This window comes from Erpetoichthys calabaricus, chromosome 14 (genome assembly GCF_900747795.2).
Source record: "Erpetoichthys calabaricus chromosome 14, fErpCal1.3, whole genome shotgun sequence".
Classification (NCBI taxonomy): Eukaryota; Metazoa; Chordata; class Cladistia; order Polypteriformes; family Polypteridae; genus Erpetoichthys; species Erpetoichthys calabaricus.
This window is the reverse complement of record NC_041407.2, coordinates 58,968,951-58,988,365: the sequence shown is the minus strand read 5'-3', so window position 1 is coordinate 58,988,365 and position 19,415 is coordinate 58,968,951. Positions and strand designations below refer to the sequence as shown.

Sequence of the window (19,415 nt, the reverse complement as noted above, 5' to 3'; positions counted from 1 at the left end):
ACTTCTGTTGGGAAACAAGCATCTGGTGAACAGATTGCATCTGTGGACAGTTGGACAATTAATTGTTGGGGTAACACAGCACACAAACTGTACCCTCCACTTTATGTTTTTAACAGATGTTTCAAGTGTGGACTGTGTGCTTTTCTTTTTAAAAAAGGGTTTTCATTTCTGATATTGTTAGATTCTTACGTTCTTTTATCTTTTTGGTGTACTTTATATTGTCGTGTGTAATACAAGTTACTGTTGCTTTTCCTGAAATTGTTGCCATGTCTTTCATTGTGTGTTTACTTACCGCCCAATTTAAAGAAACCTGTGTGCTATTTTCTGTAAATCTCAAGAGTTCCCAGTCTCTTAATAAAAACTGGGTGGCGTAGTCGGATATTTTAATGGCGTCTAGGTTAGATTACCTGTAAGTGTGACCAGATACCTGTCACATGTCCTTCCATTACTTAGCAAAATTTTCTAAAAATAAGATTATTATTAAATTTGTCTATTTTGAGTTATTGTACTTTGACATGAATAAGTTCAAATTTCCATTTAATGTTTGCACAATTTCTATAAAATGCTTACCAAATGAATTTTATCATTTTTAGTCAAAACATATGACTACTAATCCAACGATAATGATTAACTGATCCAAAGTGGCGACATGGTAATAACAATAAATTTATTGAAAATTGCACAAAAATCAACTACAATAATTTAAGTGACGCAGAAAACAAAACAGAAGCAAGGCAAAATCAAAACAGCACTGACATCAGCAAAATGTTCTGTCAAACTAAGGCTCCATATCCAAAGAGAATTGGCTGGACCTCAGGATTTACAAAGTCCACATGTTTTTTTAGTTGGCTCCCTAAACTGCCTGTTAAAAATGAGAATGGGAGTAACCACAAGGATAGGGTTAACTTGGAGATGTGTGTACATTAGAGAAAATGAGATAAGAGTCAATGTCTAAGACTCACAGAAACCACTGAACAAACTCAGCACAGACATAACCAGGCTGGAACATGAGACCAGACCTATGGAACTGTGATGTGGTAGTGCTACACATTGGGTTATCACAGAAGTCTGTCTATTTATTTCTACAGACTGAAAACATTGAATGTGTATGACCCCAAACATTCAACTATCCATTTCCTGAACTTACTTAATCTAATTCAGAGGTGTGGACAGCCATACATCCAATACAAGGTGAGAGAAAGTACAAACCAGACTTCATTCACATCCATGAAGAAAACTGAGATAACTAGAACTTGCTAACTTGCCCACCAGATAACAAATACACTAGAGTTTCCATCAGATCCCCCAGAGCTATAATGTAACATTGCTAAGCATCACATCACTAATCATATGCATTTTCCTACATATCTTGTATATAAAGCAGACTGTAACAATATTGCAGTCTTGTATGTATGTTATTATCCAGTTGACGCTTCCAATGTTTCTGATGCGCTTTGTAAAAGCAACCAACAGTTTTATCATGAAAAATCCATACTTTTATTTGTTTGTCATTTAATATTTGTTTTTTTTAACTATATTTTCATCTTGTATTATTGTTATTGTAACAGTGTTGTAGTGGTAATAGAATTAAATCAGCCTAATAATAAAATAAATTTAATTCATGTTTTTTTTCGTCATCAAAAATTCTGCATGTAAAAACTTATTACTACACCACAAAACAAAAATTAATCTGTCAAGTTGTGTTTTTTTAATTATATTTTTCTCAAACAATTAAAAAAAAACTTTATTTTCCTCCTAGGCAACGCCGGGTATTTCATCCATCATCCATCCATTATCCAACCTGCTGTATCCTAACACAGGGTCACAAGGGTCTGCTGGAGCCAATCCCAGCCAGCACAGGGGGCAAGGCAGGAACAAATCCCGGGCAGGGCGCCATCCCACCAAAGGACACACACACCCACACACTAGGGACAATTTAGGATCGCCAATGCACCTAACCTGCATGTCTTTGGACTGTGGGAGGAAACCCATGCAGACACAGGGAGAACATGCAAACTCCACGCAGGGAGGACCTGGGAATTGAACCCAGGTCCCGGGTATTTCAGCTAGTTGAAAATAAGCAAGAGCTTTTATGACTACACTATGAATTTGACAACAAACATCCACACATAAAATAAATTGTAAACTCAGCAAGTAGGATTTATTCACTGAAACAAAAAGTCTTAAACAGACACTTAACAAGAAGGTGGCGAGATCTCTCATAAGGAGATGGCACAGCATGTTCAGAGTGGAGGCTCAATTGATTTACGATTCTGCTGATCCGTCACATGAGGAACTTGTCTACGGAAATCTGAAGCATTCAGCACTTTCTCATTTTTCAAAGTTCCCTAGAGAAGGAATTGATTTCATACGTCTACCAACAGTACCTGCTTAAAAATCTGGTTACTTTTATAGTTAATATCACTTTCATTAGACTAAGTAGATCATCCAAATGTTCAAATGCACTTGTATTTGTCTTTAAATGGTAGTTATCCATCTCAGCCACAAATCTTAAATTATGAATAATGTGCAACTTGGCATCCGTTTTAAAACACTGGAAAGACAGATATTGGAATAAATCCACAATGCTGCAATTGATAACAGAATCATATGTGGAAAATCGGTACAAAATGTTTGAGTCTTGATATACTGCACTGCACTGCCTCCACAACTTTAAGTCCCTGCAACTCTCATAAAAAGCTTAAAAAAAACCATCAGTTGTGAGTGCCTCTTTGTGCAGCTAGACCATATAAGCCTTTGAGATAACCAAATCCTCTAAAGCCAGACTTCTAGCCACACAGAAAACTAAATGCACTTCTCAAGTGAGGCTTTGTAGAGTCGATAAGTAGTTTCTCAAGGCTGCCTCATGATATCCACATACAAACTGTGGCATTGAACTGTAAAAATATAAAATACTATTGACAATATAAATATTTATGTTTATAACATTATCTATATATCAATTGCCGAAGAAATCATCTCTTTCAGTTATTTCAGTCACAGAAACCTTATCCACCAGTAAAAACAAACAAACAAAAAAAATAGCACAATATTTTTTCTTGCTATAGTGACTAAAGTTAAACACAGTCTTTCACATACAGTATTTCTCTCTGTTATGTCCAAGCACTTCCATCCAACATAAATTAACTGATGTCAACTCAGTTTCTGAAACTACTCTTTCTGGTGAGGTCGTAGTGGCAGAACGTTGAGGTCCCCAGCTACAGATTCAAGCTCTTTCTGGGGAAGTCACAGCCATTCCCAAACCAACCAAGATATATAATCCCTTCAGTGTGCCCTGGGTTTGCAGCAGTGGGATATGAAAGGAGCAGATCTATCTCGAGGGCTGCCCAGGGGGTATCCTTATGATATGCTCAAACAACCTCAACTGGCTCCTATCAATCCGAAGGAGCAGAAGCTTCACACACAGGCTCTCCCAAATAACAGAGCTTCTCTGTGCTGCAGGAATATGGGGTAACACAGCGGTTCTTGTATGCTGTCCTTTCTCTATATGAATGCAGTGAGAGGTGTGTCCGAATACCTGCCATTAAGTTTACTGTAGGTGTCAGGCTCTGACAAGGCTGTGTCTTGTTGCCACTCCTGCTTGTGGTTTTCATGGACAGTATATCAAGCTGTAGCTGAAGCCGTGAGTGTGTCCAGGTGGGGATGCCGGGGGCAGCATCATTGCTTTATGCAGATGATGTTGTCCTATTTTCCTCATTTGACTGTGAACTTTGGTACATGCTTGAGAGACTTACTTCCAAGTATGTAGCCACTTGGATGAGGATCAGCAGCTTCAAGTGTGAGTTCATGGTTCTGTCTTGAAAAAAGAGTGAATTGCTCTCTCTCCAGGTGAGGCAGAAACAACTTCCCTTAGGAAGGAGGAGTATTCAAGTATTTTGGGATCTTGTTCACGTGTGACAGAAAAACAGAATGTGAGGTCGACAAACAGATTGGAGCGGTGGCAGCTGTTCTACTGCTGCTGTACTAGTCCTTGGTGGTGAAGTGGAAGCTGAGTCTACAGACAAAACTCTTAGTCAATCTACACTTCTGTCCAAATCCATGGCCATGAGCTGTGGGTATCAACCGTAAGAATGAGATTTTGAAGACAAGCAGCAGAAATGTTTGGCTAGGCTAAAATCAATTATAATTACTTAATAAAGTTTTGATCTCTATATTATCAGGCATGAGTATAATTCATTATTGTTTGTAGGCAGTTTTATATATTTGTGTTTTTGTGCAATATATTATTATGCACAACCACTGTATATAATGATGTGATGGTGTCCTATATTGAATATTGTGCTGTCAAATGCATTTCCTTTTGTTATGTCGATGGATGTAAAACCAGGAGAAATTTTTAACAAATATGTTGCCTGACAATGGAGCTTAAATTCAAATTATGAGCCAATACATTACAATATTTCTTGTCGTAGAATTATAACATTTTATGTGTTTCCTTTTTTAATGTTATCCCAACACCATTGTGTTTAAAGAATTTCTATCATTTTGTGTTTATTTTTTATGGTGTTAACTATATCATTTATAGGAACGATGGCATTTATTAGTCAAGTGGGCCCAGTGAGTGATACCATGTGGATATGGCCAGTGATCTCACTGCACTACCATTATAAAATATTGCAGTATTCAAAATCCAAGCTTTAGAATAAAGAAAATATGTCTGATCAAAGGACTTCTCAGTAGTTTAGATGGGGAAAGAAATTCTGAAAATGGATTGAATCGTTTTTGTGCGCTCAGTGTGTTTAAATGCGATTTGATAACTTGGTTATTTAACAACAACAACATTTTTTTTCTATATGATATTTTCATACACATGATATAGGTCGTGGGCGGCACGGTGGAGCAGTGGGTAGCGCTGCTGCCTCGCAATTGGGAGATCTGGGGACCTGGGTTCGATTCCCGGGTCCTCCCTGCGTGGAGTTTGCATGTTCTCCCCGTGTCTGCGTGGGTTTCCTCCGGGCGCTCCAGTTTCCTCCCACAGTCCAAAGACATGCAGGTTAGGTGGATTGGTGATTCTAGATTGGCCCTAGTGTGTGCTTGGTGTGTGGGTGTGTTTGCGTGTGTCCTGCAGTGGGTTGGCACCCTGCCCAGGATTGTTTCCTGCCTTGTGCCCTGTGTTGGCTGGGATTGGCTCCAGCAGACCCCCGTGACCCTGTGTTCGGATTCAGCGGGTTGGAAAATGGATGGATGGATGGATGGATGATATAGGTCAAAGTTCATCCCAGGATGTCCAAAGGAAAAGTTACAAGAAAAGAAAAACAAGTTTAATGAGTTAAGAATAATAATGAAATAATAACGAAAAAAAATTAATTCAGGTTTATATAAAACCAGATATATAATTAGTAGATAAAGAAAGTTCCAATATACAGTATCATTTTCTTAGTCTCTAAAGATGAGTATGATGGTAAGATCAGATGGACGGGAAGAAAGAAAAAAAAATCCATGTATACACTTATTCCGGTTAGAGAAACCAAGATATCTGTGTGAAACCTGGGTAACACATGTAGACTTATGAGCAAGTAACCCAGTTATGTGGCCATGCAAACCCTTAACAGGATTGCAGCTAAGGATTTCATAGTCTGCTCACATCTGTTGCACTCCGTTATCCTATGCATATGTTAACTTTATTAACACTTCTAGCAACCATGGGTAGAAAAGGGTGGAGGAGTCTACAAAGATTAATTTCCAGAAGGTTGGACGCTCGCATTATTCCTTCTCCTGGTTGAAATAATCTGTCTCCATATTTCTCTAAATTTGTGTTGATGAGCTGAGCCCACAGTGCTAAACCCAGCAGCACAATGTCGGGAGACACAGCCTAAATGTTCATTTTTGGAGTCACAGTGGCCATTTATGACACTTTATATTATTTTTACAGCATTTTTATGGCAGTGGAGTGTTTTTCCAAATGAAAACTCCTTAAGTTGCCCGATTTCACACATACTGCTACCGTCACATTTTAAGGTTGCCCAGGAGTCAATGGTGCCTGACAGTTCTTCCACTGCTTACCTGAATGCTGCTGTGATATGTGGATAGGAAATGGATTTGCATTCCCACTCATGTTAAATGTGATCACAGTCTGTTTCTGACCAACTCTGAATGTGGTCTGTGTGCAACATCACCAGCACATTTAACGGTACATCATTTTTTAACGTGGTCAGGAGCCATCAATCATGATGCATGGAATAATGTATGGATGTACAGTTGCCACTCCAAATGTGCGAATTTGACATTTGTGGCTTTATTTATTCGCAAGTTGACTGTGAACATTTAAATAGGAATATTTTTTTAGCTTATTGAAAGATCACAGAAATTCGTAGACAGAGATGCAACATCATTAAGAAACAATTGCAAAACCATAAACATAATAGAATATACTATCATAAAAACATATGAGAATATACTTGATACAAACTTATGAGCTACACTCATGCCAAATTAGTTTTAAAGCTGCACCTGTATATAAAAAACAATTAAAACATCATATGAAATAACCAAACCTGCCTTAATCTAGGGAGTCGTATAATGTTTAACAGCATATTCTTACAAGCAGAAATATTATGCTGAGCAAATCCAGTTATGCTGCCACTATTTCTTAACTCCTGCATGTGACACTGACGACAAAGAACCTTGCAGAACTCACAAGATTGAGGTTTCTGTGCAAGTGCATCACACCAACAAAGCCAGACAGCGAGATTTGTGTCCCAGAGTGCGCAGTATAAGATTTGAGATACAAGTACTGAATGGACAGTGCTATACACACAACACTCTTAGGTCCTCTCAAGAGAAGCACAATTAGAGACTGACATTGGGATGGGTGCACGCCTCTGCATGTGTAATTCCAGCCCCCACTCCACCCTGTGCTGAGCTCAGCCTGAAAATTGCACGGGTATATCCATCATTGTAAGCTCAAACCTTTTCCTATCAATCTGGAGCACTTGAACAACTCTATTTACTCTTAAATTTCCTTTCACATCCTTTCTTTTCTGCCAGAGACCCAACAGTTCCCAATTATTTATTGTGATTGCAAAGGCAGAAATAAGTCTCAAGGACAAACGTTTGTCCTGATTTAGATTTTTTTAGCAAGCCAGGTTGATCTCATGCTTGCACTTCTACAGTCAAGCTACTCTGACATCATTAAGGTTTACATTAATCAATGTGCATCATAACACAATTTATTTATTTTTAATTTTTCAGTAGACGAGTTTAAAAAATAAATTTCAATTGCAGTCATATGATTAGCAGTAATCTAATGGGTAAATTACATTTCTAGAATTAGCTTATTCCAGCTGTCGTATCTTACAACCAATTGGAGTTGTTTATGAACCATTTTAAACATTTTTATCATGTGCAGTGATTCAGAACAAATTCAAATTCCTTTACATTCTGCGCCCTTTATTGTGTTGTTGATTTAATTTTAAATTGATAAATTTGCCATTTTTGCCCATCAATCTACACTTAATAACCTATAATGACAAAGTGGAAGAAAAAGTTTGCAAATTTATTTTCAGAAAGGTCTGCAAATTTATTAAAAATCGAAAAGTGAAACCTTTAATTCAGACCCTTAATTCAATACTTTGTAGAAACCCCCTTGGCAGTAATATCAGGTTCAAGTCTTCTTGGGTCCATCTCTCTTGGGTAAGTGTAGCACACCTGGATTTGAGCATTTTATCCCCTACTTCCTGGCAGATCCTCTCAAGCTCTGTTAGATTGGATGGGAAGCTTCTGTTAACTGCCATCTCGAGGTCTCTCCATAGAAGTCCTATGGGGTTTAAGTCTGCACTTTGGTTGGTAGGCCATTCAGACTAGTCCTAAAGCCACCACAACATTGTCTTTGCTATATGTACCAGTTCATTGTCATGCTGAATGATGAACTATCACCACAGTCTGAGGTTGTGTGCACTCTGGAGCAGGTTTTTTACAAGGACCTTTCCATTTTTGGCTGCACTGTTCCTTTCCCCAATTTAGACCAGTTTCCCTATCCCTGCTGCTGAGGTGCATCTCCATAGCATGAGGTGACCACCACCATGCTTCACTGTAGGGATGCTATGATACAGAGGATGAGCAATTTATGACAGACTCAAACCACCTACACCTGAACACCAGCAAAACCAAGGAGCTGGTGGTGGATTTTAGGAGGCCCAGGCCCCTCCTGGACCCCATGATCATCAGAGGTGACTGTGTGCAGAGGGTACAGACCTATAAATACCTGGGAGTGCAGCTGGATGATAAATTGGACTGTACTGCCAATACTGATGCTCTGTGCAAGAGAGGACAGAGCCGGCTATACTTCCTTAGAAGGCTGGCGTCCTTCAACATCTGCAATAAGGTGCTGCAGATGTTCTATCAGACGGTTGTGGCGAGTGCCCTCTTCTACGTAGTGGTGTGCTGGGGAGGCAGCATAAAGAAGAAGGACGCCTCATGCCTGGACAAACTGGTGAGGAAGGCAGGCTCCATTGTAAGCATGGAGCTGGACAGTTTGACATCCGTGGCAGAGCGACGGGCGCTCAGCAGGCTCCTATCAATTATGGAGAATCCACTGCATCTGCTAAACAGTGTCATCTCCAGACAGAGGAGCAGCTTCAGTGACAGACTGCTGTCAATGTCCTGCTCCACTGACAGACTGAGTAGACTGTTCCTCCCCCAAACTATGAGACTCTTCAATTCCACCCGGGGGGGGGTAAACTTTAACATTATTCAAAGTTATTGTCTGTTTTTACCTGCATTTTTATTACTCTTTAATTTAATATTGTTTTTTTTGTATCAGTATGCTGCTGCTGGAGTATTGAATTTCCCCTTGGGATTAATAAAGTATCTATCTATCTATCTATCTATCTATCTATCTATCTATCTATCTATCTATCTATCTATCTATCAATCAATCAATCAATCAATGTGTGGTCTTCACTATACACGGTGTGTGGAGATCTGCCCAAAGAGTTCAATTTTTGCCCTCATCAGACCAGAGAATCTTTTTCCCCCATGCACTCAGTGTCCTTTAAACAGTTTTATGCCTTCACTCAAAAGTAGCTTTAATCTAACCACTCTACCATAAATGCCCGATTGAGTGCTGCTGAGATAGCTATCCTCCCAACAGACTTCACCATCTCAGCAGAGGACTGTCAGAGTGTGACGATGCAGGTTCGGCTCCATGCTCCCATCTTCTGTTAGGGAGCCCTTGAACCCTACACCGTCGATAATGTTACCGAGATGAGCTAGACAGTGAGGCAACAATAGCAAGGGGATGGTACATAAATGTGCAAAGTGCTTTTATTAAAAGAATAATCCAAATCAAATCAGTGTTCAAAGTAAAGTGCTGTGCAGTTCATTCAAAGTTTCAATAAATAAATAAACCATATAAATAAACGTGTGGTGGTTAAAAACCAGGGCGGCGCAGTGGTAGCACTGCTGCCTCGCAGTTAGGAGACCCAGGTTCACTTCCCGGGTCCTCCCTGCGTGGAGTTTGCATGTTCTCCCCGTGTCTGTGTGGGTTTCTTCCGGGCGCTCCGGTTTCCTCCCACAGTCCAAAGAAATGCAGGTTAGATGGATTGGCGATTCTAAATTGTCCCTAGTGTGTGCTTGGTGTGTGGGTGTGTTTGTGTGTGTCCCGCGGTGGGTTGTCACCCTGCCCGGGATTGGTTCCTGCCTTGTGCCCTGTGTTGGCTGGGATTGGCTCCAGCAGACCCCCCGTGACCCTGTGTTCGGATTCAGCGGGTTGGACAATGGATGGTTAAAAACCAATACAGTGGAACCTTGGTTCACAAACGTCTTGGTACACGTACAAATTGGTTTACGACCAAAAAGTTCGCCAAACTTTTGCCTTGGTTCATGATCACACACTCGGTATACGAACAAGCCAGTTTCCTTTTCTGTTTGTACAGCGCGAGAGAGAGCACACACACAGGCAGCACGAGATAGAGAGAGACCCGCACACACACACAGGCAGCGTGAGAGAGAGGGGGCTGGATGCTTAAGGTAGGAAGGCAGTTAAAGAATGCACTGGGCTTGATTTTGTTTTCACTTCTGTTTGCAGTGATCGGTTCGTAGTGTGCATTGTTGCAATGTTACTTTTCTTGGTGGTTTATTAAATTACGGATTTTTTCAAATGTTCATTTTTTTCCCTGTGCTTAAAACTCATGAAAAAAAGTGTTTTTAGCCAGTGGTTGGTAGCGCTATAGCGCAAACTATTGCAGTGTTAGTTTTCTCTGTTGTTCAAGGTTTTCTCAGTGTTATTCAGTGTTTTTACATTTAGTTTACTATTATGCTGTGTATTCTATGGTTTAATTAATTATATTTGTGCTTAAAAACTTAAAAAAATATATATTTACATACAGTTCGTATGGTCTGGAACGGATTAATTGTATTTACATAGAATCCTATGGGGGAAATTGCTTCGGTTCACGACCAGAGTTTTGGAACGAATTATGGTCATGAGCCGAGGTTCCACTGTAAATAGAAAAATCCTCTAAAAATAACGAGGTAAAATGTCACAGGAAGCAATATGTTAAAACCAAAAAGCCCGGTGTCTTCTGTTACCATGGCGGCTCCCCTGCTACACCCATCTGGGCTGCTCTACAGGAGAGTCGCCTACCTGCAGGAACAGCTGCCTTTCAATTAGGTCCGGTAGCTCTCTGATCCTTGGCTACGTTGGGCTCCCAAGCGGACCGAGACTTTGGTCAATTCCCCAGCGGCCAAGACGCTCACGCTGAGGATAAACCAGTCCAAAGCCTCCTCGACTCCCGCTCCTATCAACGGCCAAGTCGATTCCTCCACTGGTCACTCCAGCTCCTAAATCGCTAGACTGATTACTTTCTCAGCCCCACTGAGTGTCGGCCAAACACTCCCCTCATAGGCTCTCCTCCCAGCTGCCTGTTTTCTCCAACTCGCTCGTTCTCCTTCTTCCTCACACCAGCTCTCTCCACCTGCTTCCTGTCTTCTCTCTACCTCCCGTTCTCTCTTTCTTATTTTACTTTTACTCTTCTCTTTACCTTACCGGCTCGCGCTTCCCTTTATGCCGAGGGACATAGCAGCTGCAGCACATTAGCCACAGAAACAATCACAGATGTGGGCAGTCTCTCACCTGTGCACTTAGGTGAGAAATGCCCACACCGCAGATCGCCCTGCGGCTCGCTACAGCCACCACGCCCCCTCCTAAGCCGCGAGCGCAGTGATTATTTAATTTAAACAAACTGGCCTTTGCTAAAGGAGCTGTGGACCCATAACACCACACAGCATGACCATTGGGTTCTGACCAAGGTCTTTCTTGCCCGGTTACTCAGTTTGGGCAGACAGACAATTTTAGGAAGAGTCTTGGTGGTTCCAAACTTGTTCCATTTTGCAATTTCTGTAGACACTGTTATCCCGACAACAATCAAAGCTTTAAAATGGTGTTACTCTCTTGCCCTTATCTAGGCCACAAATCAGTTTTGTCATGAAGGTCAACAGCGAGCTCCTTGGCCTTCATAGCTTGGTTTTCATCCTGACATACATTGTGAATTGTAGGACCTTACATAAACAGGTGTGTGCCCTTCTAAGCAATGTCCAATTAGTTCAGTTTGCCACAAGTGGACTCCAGTCACCTTCTAGACACATCTTAAGCAATCGCGATGCACCTGACCAACAATTTGGAGGACAGCAGCAAAGTGTTTGATACTTTTTAACAAATCTACACACCTTTCTGAAAACACTTTTCACTTTGTGATTATGGGTTATTGAGTGTAGATTGATGGGTGAAAATTACAAATTTTTCCATAAAGTGAGAAGTTAAGCAAAATGACACCTTTTATTGGCTAACTAGAAAGATTACAATATGCAAGCTTTTGAGTCAACTCAGGCCCCTTCTTCATTGCCTCAAAAACTTGCATATTGTAATCTTTCTAGTTAGCCAATGAAAGTTGTCATTTTGCTTAACTTCTCACTATGTCCATGATGGCTAACATGGTACAACTCTCTAGTACTACAAATTTATCCACATAAAATTAGGTCCGTAACACAATCAAGTGTGAAGAAAGAAAGTGAAGTGGTCTGAATATTTTCTGAATCCATTGTATTTCTTCTTCATTGTTTGACATGTGATTTCTTATTGTTTCTAGGATTCAAATTAGACACAACATTATGAACACACTGGTGGGCATAACCTCATTGCATGATGGCCAGGATCGTATTCGTTAGCTTGCGACCTCAAGAAGACCACTTTTAGGATAAAAAGAGGCATGGGGCATGACTTTTGTATTGGGTTATTAAGATTTCTTTCATCTGAGGTGACAAATGTTTATTTCATATTTACCTGTTTATGTTGAACTTGTTATTTACTGCCATTGCTTTTTTTCCTATTTGTGCTGGATGCGACTTTCTACCATGCAATGTATTGTCACTGCATTTTTCCGCACCAGTGGAAACAGCAACAAATAATTTTCATTGTACTGTAAACTATAAGAACAATGGATTGACATGAACACAATATGAACTACAAGGAGACCTGTCAGGAGACATAACTTGTATTCAATATGAAAATGCTGACTAGTTCATTCAATTACATTATTTCATTTCAAGCCTATCCTGTACAGTATGTCACATTTTACAGAGTTACAGGGGGATTTCACTACTCTGAATTACAGAGAATGTAAAGTAATTTACCAGACCATTTACACGATATCAAACACCTTATAGTCAGCACAGATACTGATGCGGCATTGCTGGCATTAATCAGGTTTGCTTATAGCCATCAGTCACATTCATTAAAGCCACAGCAACTGGGCAATAAAAATAACATCGGGGAAATGTTAAGCTGGTTGTAAACAAGGATCCCTGTGACCGAGATGAGGTCTGCCACTGTGATGCCCGAGTGATGTAGCTCTGTCTTACCAGAGAATAAAAAGGAAGTGATATGCCTAAGAAAAAAAAGTAACTGATAGTGCAGTAGCTGTCAAGAGGCAGTGATCATCTCAGAAATTGCCTTCCCGAGTACCTGCTTAGATAATTGTATTCAGCTTCATTTCAGCTTTTATTGAGCAGTTGAGACCACTTGAGGATACATTTTCATTAATACCAATGAATCAGGGATCAGGGCTGGGACTAGAGCTTGGCATCTAAGAATTACACAGGCCAATTTTCTATTCAGCTATAAAATGTAGACAAGACCCCAGGGTCTGTGTTGTTCTTATGTTCAGAAAGCATGTTATGTGATAAAAAGCTTCAGTAAGCCAACACTGCTGTTTTCTAAAGAACAATGAAGCCTACAGAGTCAGTTTTTCATGCTGCAAGTAAACCTTTTTAAAACACTATAGCCTTAGACGATAATGTAAAGGTAAAATATCACAACTGAAGCACACCATGCTTTCTAAGTTAAAAATTGAAACATGTCACTTTCTTATATTACACCTTGGTAAGCAGCAGATAAAAACAAGCTAGGTCAGACTGCTCTTTGCCCACCAACATCCTGCTGCCTGGTTCTAAGCATGGTCTTCATAAGCCAGGGCACTGCCCAACCTCTAAGAACTGTTCACCTTTGTCGAATGTCCTGACCTTGGACAGTCGTTCAGACTGAAGTACTGCCATCTGGCTGCAATTGAATCAGGTTTAATTCAAAACTGGAATGGATCCTCGGTAGTTCTGAAGTGTCCTCCCTATGTACACATCGATGTCCTCTGAGGAATTCAACAACGGTTTGCTTGGTTAATGGAGGAGTCTATATTGGTGTTAAGATTTGTCTTCCTTATTAATTATGTACTAGTTTTCCTGAACTCTACTTGGAATAAAATTACACCGTTATTTAATTTTTTTGGATTGCAAAAATCAGTTTTTATCATTATTTTTAGCTTGGATTCTTTTTTTAATATGGGTATAAATATTATATAGGTGGAGTGGTGGCTCTGAGGCTGGGTATTTGTGCCGACAATTGGAAAGTTGCCAGTTTAAATTCCACAAATGCCCAGAATTGATTCCACTCCATTGGGCCCTTGAGCAAGACCCTTAAACTGAAATTGCTCCATCCTGGATATGACATTAACCTACATCCAGCCCTGCAAGCAGATCCTCCAACTTGCAGGGAGCACTTTGGGGTTGGTGGCAGGACTTGTACTCCAGTCAACTGCACTCAGGTCCTAATTTGGGATCCTGAGGTGGTTTGTTGTGTGGTGGGTGCTCTTAACCTCTCCTGTCTTTATAAATACATTTTTTCCCCCAACAGCATTTCATTTTTCATGTGCTTCACTACTTTGAGCAGCAGTTGTCACAACTGGTGACAACAGTATGACAGGATTCAAGGTTGGTGTTGTGCACTACAGGAGTAATCCAAGTTTGCAGATAAATTAAATTACATCTTGCCTGAAGAAGGGGCCAGAGTTGTCTCGAAAGCTTGCATATTGTAATCTTTTTAGTTAGACAATAAAAGGTGTCATTTTGCTTGGCTTTTCTCTACAGATAAATTTAAAAAAGTAATTGTGGGATTGTGATTAGTGTTTAGGTAGTTCGTTTTGGGTTAAAAGCTACTAGTTCATGGTTTTAGACCTTTTGATTTCTAGATTACAATTTTGTTTTGATGAAAGACTTGACAGATCTTCTCTTAACAATCTATTGTTTTATTTGGTTACCTCCATTCCCATGTTGTATGTTTGTAAAGGCACCCTGATAACAAATTGTTAAGTTATCCATGATTTGTTCTTATTTCCATCCGTTTCTTTCAAAACATGGATGAATGGAAGGAGTAAGGTCTAATTAACACATATCTAAAGGAGTCTGAGTATGTAAAATGATGTACTGTCACACATTATTGCTTGGGGAGCGTTAAGAGGATCTATCATGGTAGAACAGCTGACCAAAGGACAGAGCCAAAAGCAATCACTAATCAACTCTTCTCTCTTCCTCGCAGACCCAAGGATGAACCATAATATTACTTTTGATATGGCCCTGTATGTCCCACTTCTTCCTCCCTGGGTGTTACTCAAACCACAAAGGCACTAGAAGTCGGCCCCTATTCAGACCAAGCTCAATTAGTGTTAGTAACTCAACAACACGGGCGCATTTTGAGACTGACTCGCAAAGACCCGCAAAGACCCAAGACATCCTCATTGTTGCCTTCTTGTTTCTTTTCATTTTTGATTTCATTTATTAAACAATATTTTGTTTAATTATTTATACAGAAATACAGTACTTTTAAAAAAAAACCTTATTTGCAAAATAAAAAGTACGAAGCAACAAGCCTCAGTTCCAAAAACCACCCACAGTGTATGCTTGAAATGTCAAAATCTAGTTATTTAATAAGACAATTTAGTACAGCAAGGAGAAGGGGAAATCACAATGCTCCATAGGATTTCTATTTTAAAAACGTATGTATTTCTATGACTCTGTGGCAAAAAAACACTTTTTCTCTTCCAGAATATTTGTAAACATTTATAGAATTTTAGCAGCTTTAGCTGTAACTTAAGCAACTATGTTAAAATCATTTTTGTAATTACCTGTGTAACAGAAAGATGCACCCTGATCATCATGAGGCTTGGCTCCTTATGGAAGATCATACTCATCAAAGCACTTAAGACAGTTGGAGGGAAGTGGCCCAAGGCTAAAACACAGAAAAAAATCAAAAGGATAATACATTTGTTTTCCCAGTGTAGTGTAGTTGTCTTTTGTGATTCACTTATGTCTTAGCTGTCTATTAGCTTAGATTTGAAATAATGTTCTTAACTCATTTTTAAGGTGCTCTGCAATAATGTTAAAAGAGCTATAAAAGTAAGAATTGACTAGTTAAAAAGGATTAGGTTGATTGGCTTAGTAAGACTTATTGTAGGTCTGTGAGTGAGCCCAGCTGTTATGAAAACCATGTTGGTAGGTGGTATTCAAAATAATTTCTAAGAGTGTAATAAAGAATCAGGAGATGGATAATGCCTGGTTCTTTACCATTCAACTGTGACAGGATAGCAGAATTTCTCAGTGAGGATATGATAAGGGCAAAATCACCAGACCAAAATCACAAATGCAGAAAACAAATAAAATTCTTAACACTTGTTTTACTTGCCCATAACTCATATTAATTATTGATAGTTCTATCATTAAATTATGAACGCCATCTTAAATAGGTAGAATGTGATAACAAGATGCATCCCATGATCTTCATTTCACATGACCAGCAATGGGCATAGTAATCATAAATGACATGGCCACTACTATGCAAAGATGAATACAAAATGGTTTCACAAAATACAAACAGTGATGTCAAAATGCAGCAAAATGACATCACCAACAGAATGATAATATATTAAAAAAACACCTTCATGATATGATACTAAATGACTCCATACATGTAAAAACCACACCATCAACAGATGGGCTAGAGCCGCAACCAGGCTCTGTGATCATTTATGGCTTATGATGCTTGTTGAGGCTCTATAACCCCTTGGCAACTTTATCTTGGAAAAAGTGTTTCCAGGACATATTATTGTTAATAATAATAATAATAATAACAACTTTATTGTATAGCAGTTTTCAGGCCATGTACATCACATGGAATAAGGAAAACACAAAATAAAACAAATAAAAACACCAGCAAAGGAAATGAGTAGAAATAACATTAAATAGCAAAAATGACAAATAATAATGTTCAACAGTAAGTTATCCAAAAGTTTAGGGGCCATCACAAAAAATGCTTTGTCACCTTTACTTTACTTTAGTCCAGATTTTGGAAACGCAAGGCCTTGGCCTGACAATCTTAGAGGTCTCATTGTTTTATACAGTATCAGCAATTGCATAACATATTTGGGAACAAAACCATGCAAGCCTTGAAACTACTCAATAAAAATTTAAAATGAAATCTATATTGAATTGGAAGCCAGTGAAGTGATGCTAAAATTGGAAAAATATGATCACAATGTTTGGACTTAGTAAGTCTAGCTGCAGCGTTCTGCAGTACTTGGAGCCGAGCAAGAGAAGTGCTGGTCAACATACAGTAGCTAACACGGCATTGCAATAATCAAGAGGAGATGCAATTAAAACAAATAATCCTTTCAGGGTCTTCAAATGTAGAGAAAAGCCAAGCAAAATGACACCTTTTATTGGCTAACTAGAAAGATTACAATATGCAAGCTTTCGAGGCAACTCAGGCCCCTTCTTCAGGCAAGATGTAATACAGAAACTGAAGTTTCCTATGTTTATATACACACTCTAGGACAAGAAACAACATTGGTAAATCTTTAAATGAGAGATTTTGTATGTAAAAAATTAATAGATTCATTCAGGCTAGGGTTAATTTAGCAAGAGAGAAAAGAACAATGTATTGTCAAGATCTCTGGATAAGATAACTGTCCAACAAGGTCTTTTGAAGTTTGTAATGAGTTTTTCAAAACAATGTGGGTCTCTAGACAGGTTGTCTGTCATTCTGAGAGATGTAAACAATCCTCATATCTGGCCATAAAACTCTTGTCTTTATTCAATCCATGTTGTAAAGTATTAAATTTTAGCATGAGTTTAACTTCCCATTCTTTTCTCTCTTGCTGTGTTTTGAAATTGCCCATAAGCACTGTGACCTTAAAGTCCTTCTCACAGTGTCCATGGCTGTTGAAGTGGGCCGCCACAGGAACATCTGTGTTGCCATGTTTAATGTGGAACCTGTGTAAGTTCATTCTCTGGCGGAGTGTTTGTCCAGTTTCTCCCACATAGAGTGCAGTGTCAGGACATTTCATGCAGAAAATTAGGTAGACTACATTAGATGATCTGCAGGAAAATGATCCCTTGATGTGATGTTCGAGTCGGCAGTGTGGTATAACTATACGGTCCGTATCATAGATGTGGGCACATGTTTTGCATCTTTTCTGTAGGCATGGAGATGTGCCATTTTCTGTTGGTTCACTTAGGGAGCCTCGGACAATTAATTGTTGAAGGTTTGGTGGTTGTCTGTATGCCAGGAGGGGAGGTTCAGGAAATACATTTTTCAGTGTTTGGTCATTGTTTAGTATTGGCTGAAGTTCTTTTATAATTTTTCGAAGTGTTTCAAGATGTGGGTTGTAGGTGACAACAAGGGGGATGCGATCCTTGTTGTCTTTGTTTTTATATTCCAGAAGGTTGTCTCTGGGTATGGCAGTAGCTCTTCTTATTTGAGTGTCTGTTGTTTTCGGGGTGTAACCTTGTTTGATGAAATCTTGTCTGAGCTCCTGCAGTTGTTGATCCCGGTCTGTTGGGTCTGAGCAAATACGATTGTACCATATTGCTTGGCTGAAAATAATGAAGCGCCTTATATGCTTGGGGTGGAAGCTATCATTTTTCAGGTAGGTCCGTCTGTCTGTCGGTTTGTGAAAAATAGAAGTTACAAGGGTGTTGTCTTTCAGTTGAACGGTGGTGTCAAGAAAGCTGACTTCTGTTTTTGAGTAATTCAGCTTCAGCTTTATGTTGGGGTGAAAACAATTATATTCATTATGAAAATGAATTATTTTCAGCCAAGCAATACGGTACAATCGTATTTGCTCAGACCCAACAGACCGGGATCAACAACTGCAGGAGCTCAGACAAGATTTCATCAAACAAGGTTACACCCCGAAAACAACAGACACTCAAATAAGAAGAGCTACTGCCATACCCAGAGACAACCTTCTGGAATATAAAAACAAAGACAACAAGGATCACATCCCCCTTGTTGTCACCTACAACCCACATCTTGAAACACTTCGAAAAATTATAAAAGAACTTCAGCCAATACTAAACAATGACCAAACACTGAAAAATGTATTTCCTGAACCTTCCCTCCTGGCATACAGACAACCACCAAACCTTCAACAATTAATTGTCCGAGGCTCCCTAAGTGAACCAACAGAAAATGGCACATCTCCATGCCTACAGAAAAGATGCAAAACATGTGCCCACATCTATGATACAGACCGTATAGTTATACCACACTGCCGACTCGAACATCACATCAAGGGATCATTTTCCTGCAGATCATCTAATGTAGTCTACCTAATTTTCTGCATGAAATGTCCTGACACTGCACTCTATGTGGGAGAAACTGGACAAACACTCCACCAGAGAATGAACTTACACAGGTTCCACATTAAACATGGCAACACAGATGTTCCTGTGGCGGCCCACTTCAACAGCCATGGACACTGTGAGAAGGACTTTAAGGTCACAGTGCTTATGGGCAATTTCAAAAAACAGCAAGAGAGAAAAGAATGGGAAGTTAAACTCATGCTAAAATTTAATACTTTACAACATGGATTGAATAAAGACAAGAGTTTTATGGCCAGATATGAGGATTGTTTACATCTCTCAGAATGACAGACAACCTGTCTACAGACCCACATTGTTTTGAAAAACTCATTACAAACTTCAAAAGACCTTGTTGGACAGTTATCTTATCCAGAGATCTTGACAATACATTGTTCTTTTCTCTCTTGCTAAATTAACCCTAGCCTGAA

At 39.4% G+C, this 19,415-nt stretch overlaps 1 protein-coding gene across 1 annotated transcript in view; it reads right to left on the bottom strand.

Moving 5' to 3' along the window:
* Positions 1-19,415, bottom strand: part of dlgap3 (discs, large (Drosophila) homolog-associated protein 3) — a 739,519-nt gene that overhangs the window by 414,594 nt on the left and 305,510 nt on the right. Inside the window, exon 3 of the mRNA XM_051918736.1 lies at positions 15,471-15,574. The gene's annotated coding sequence lies outside the window, so the exon portion shown is untranslated. The remainder of the gene's footprint in view (positions 1-15,470; positions 15,575-19,415) is intronic.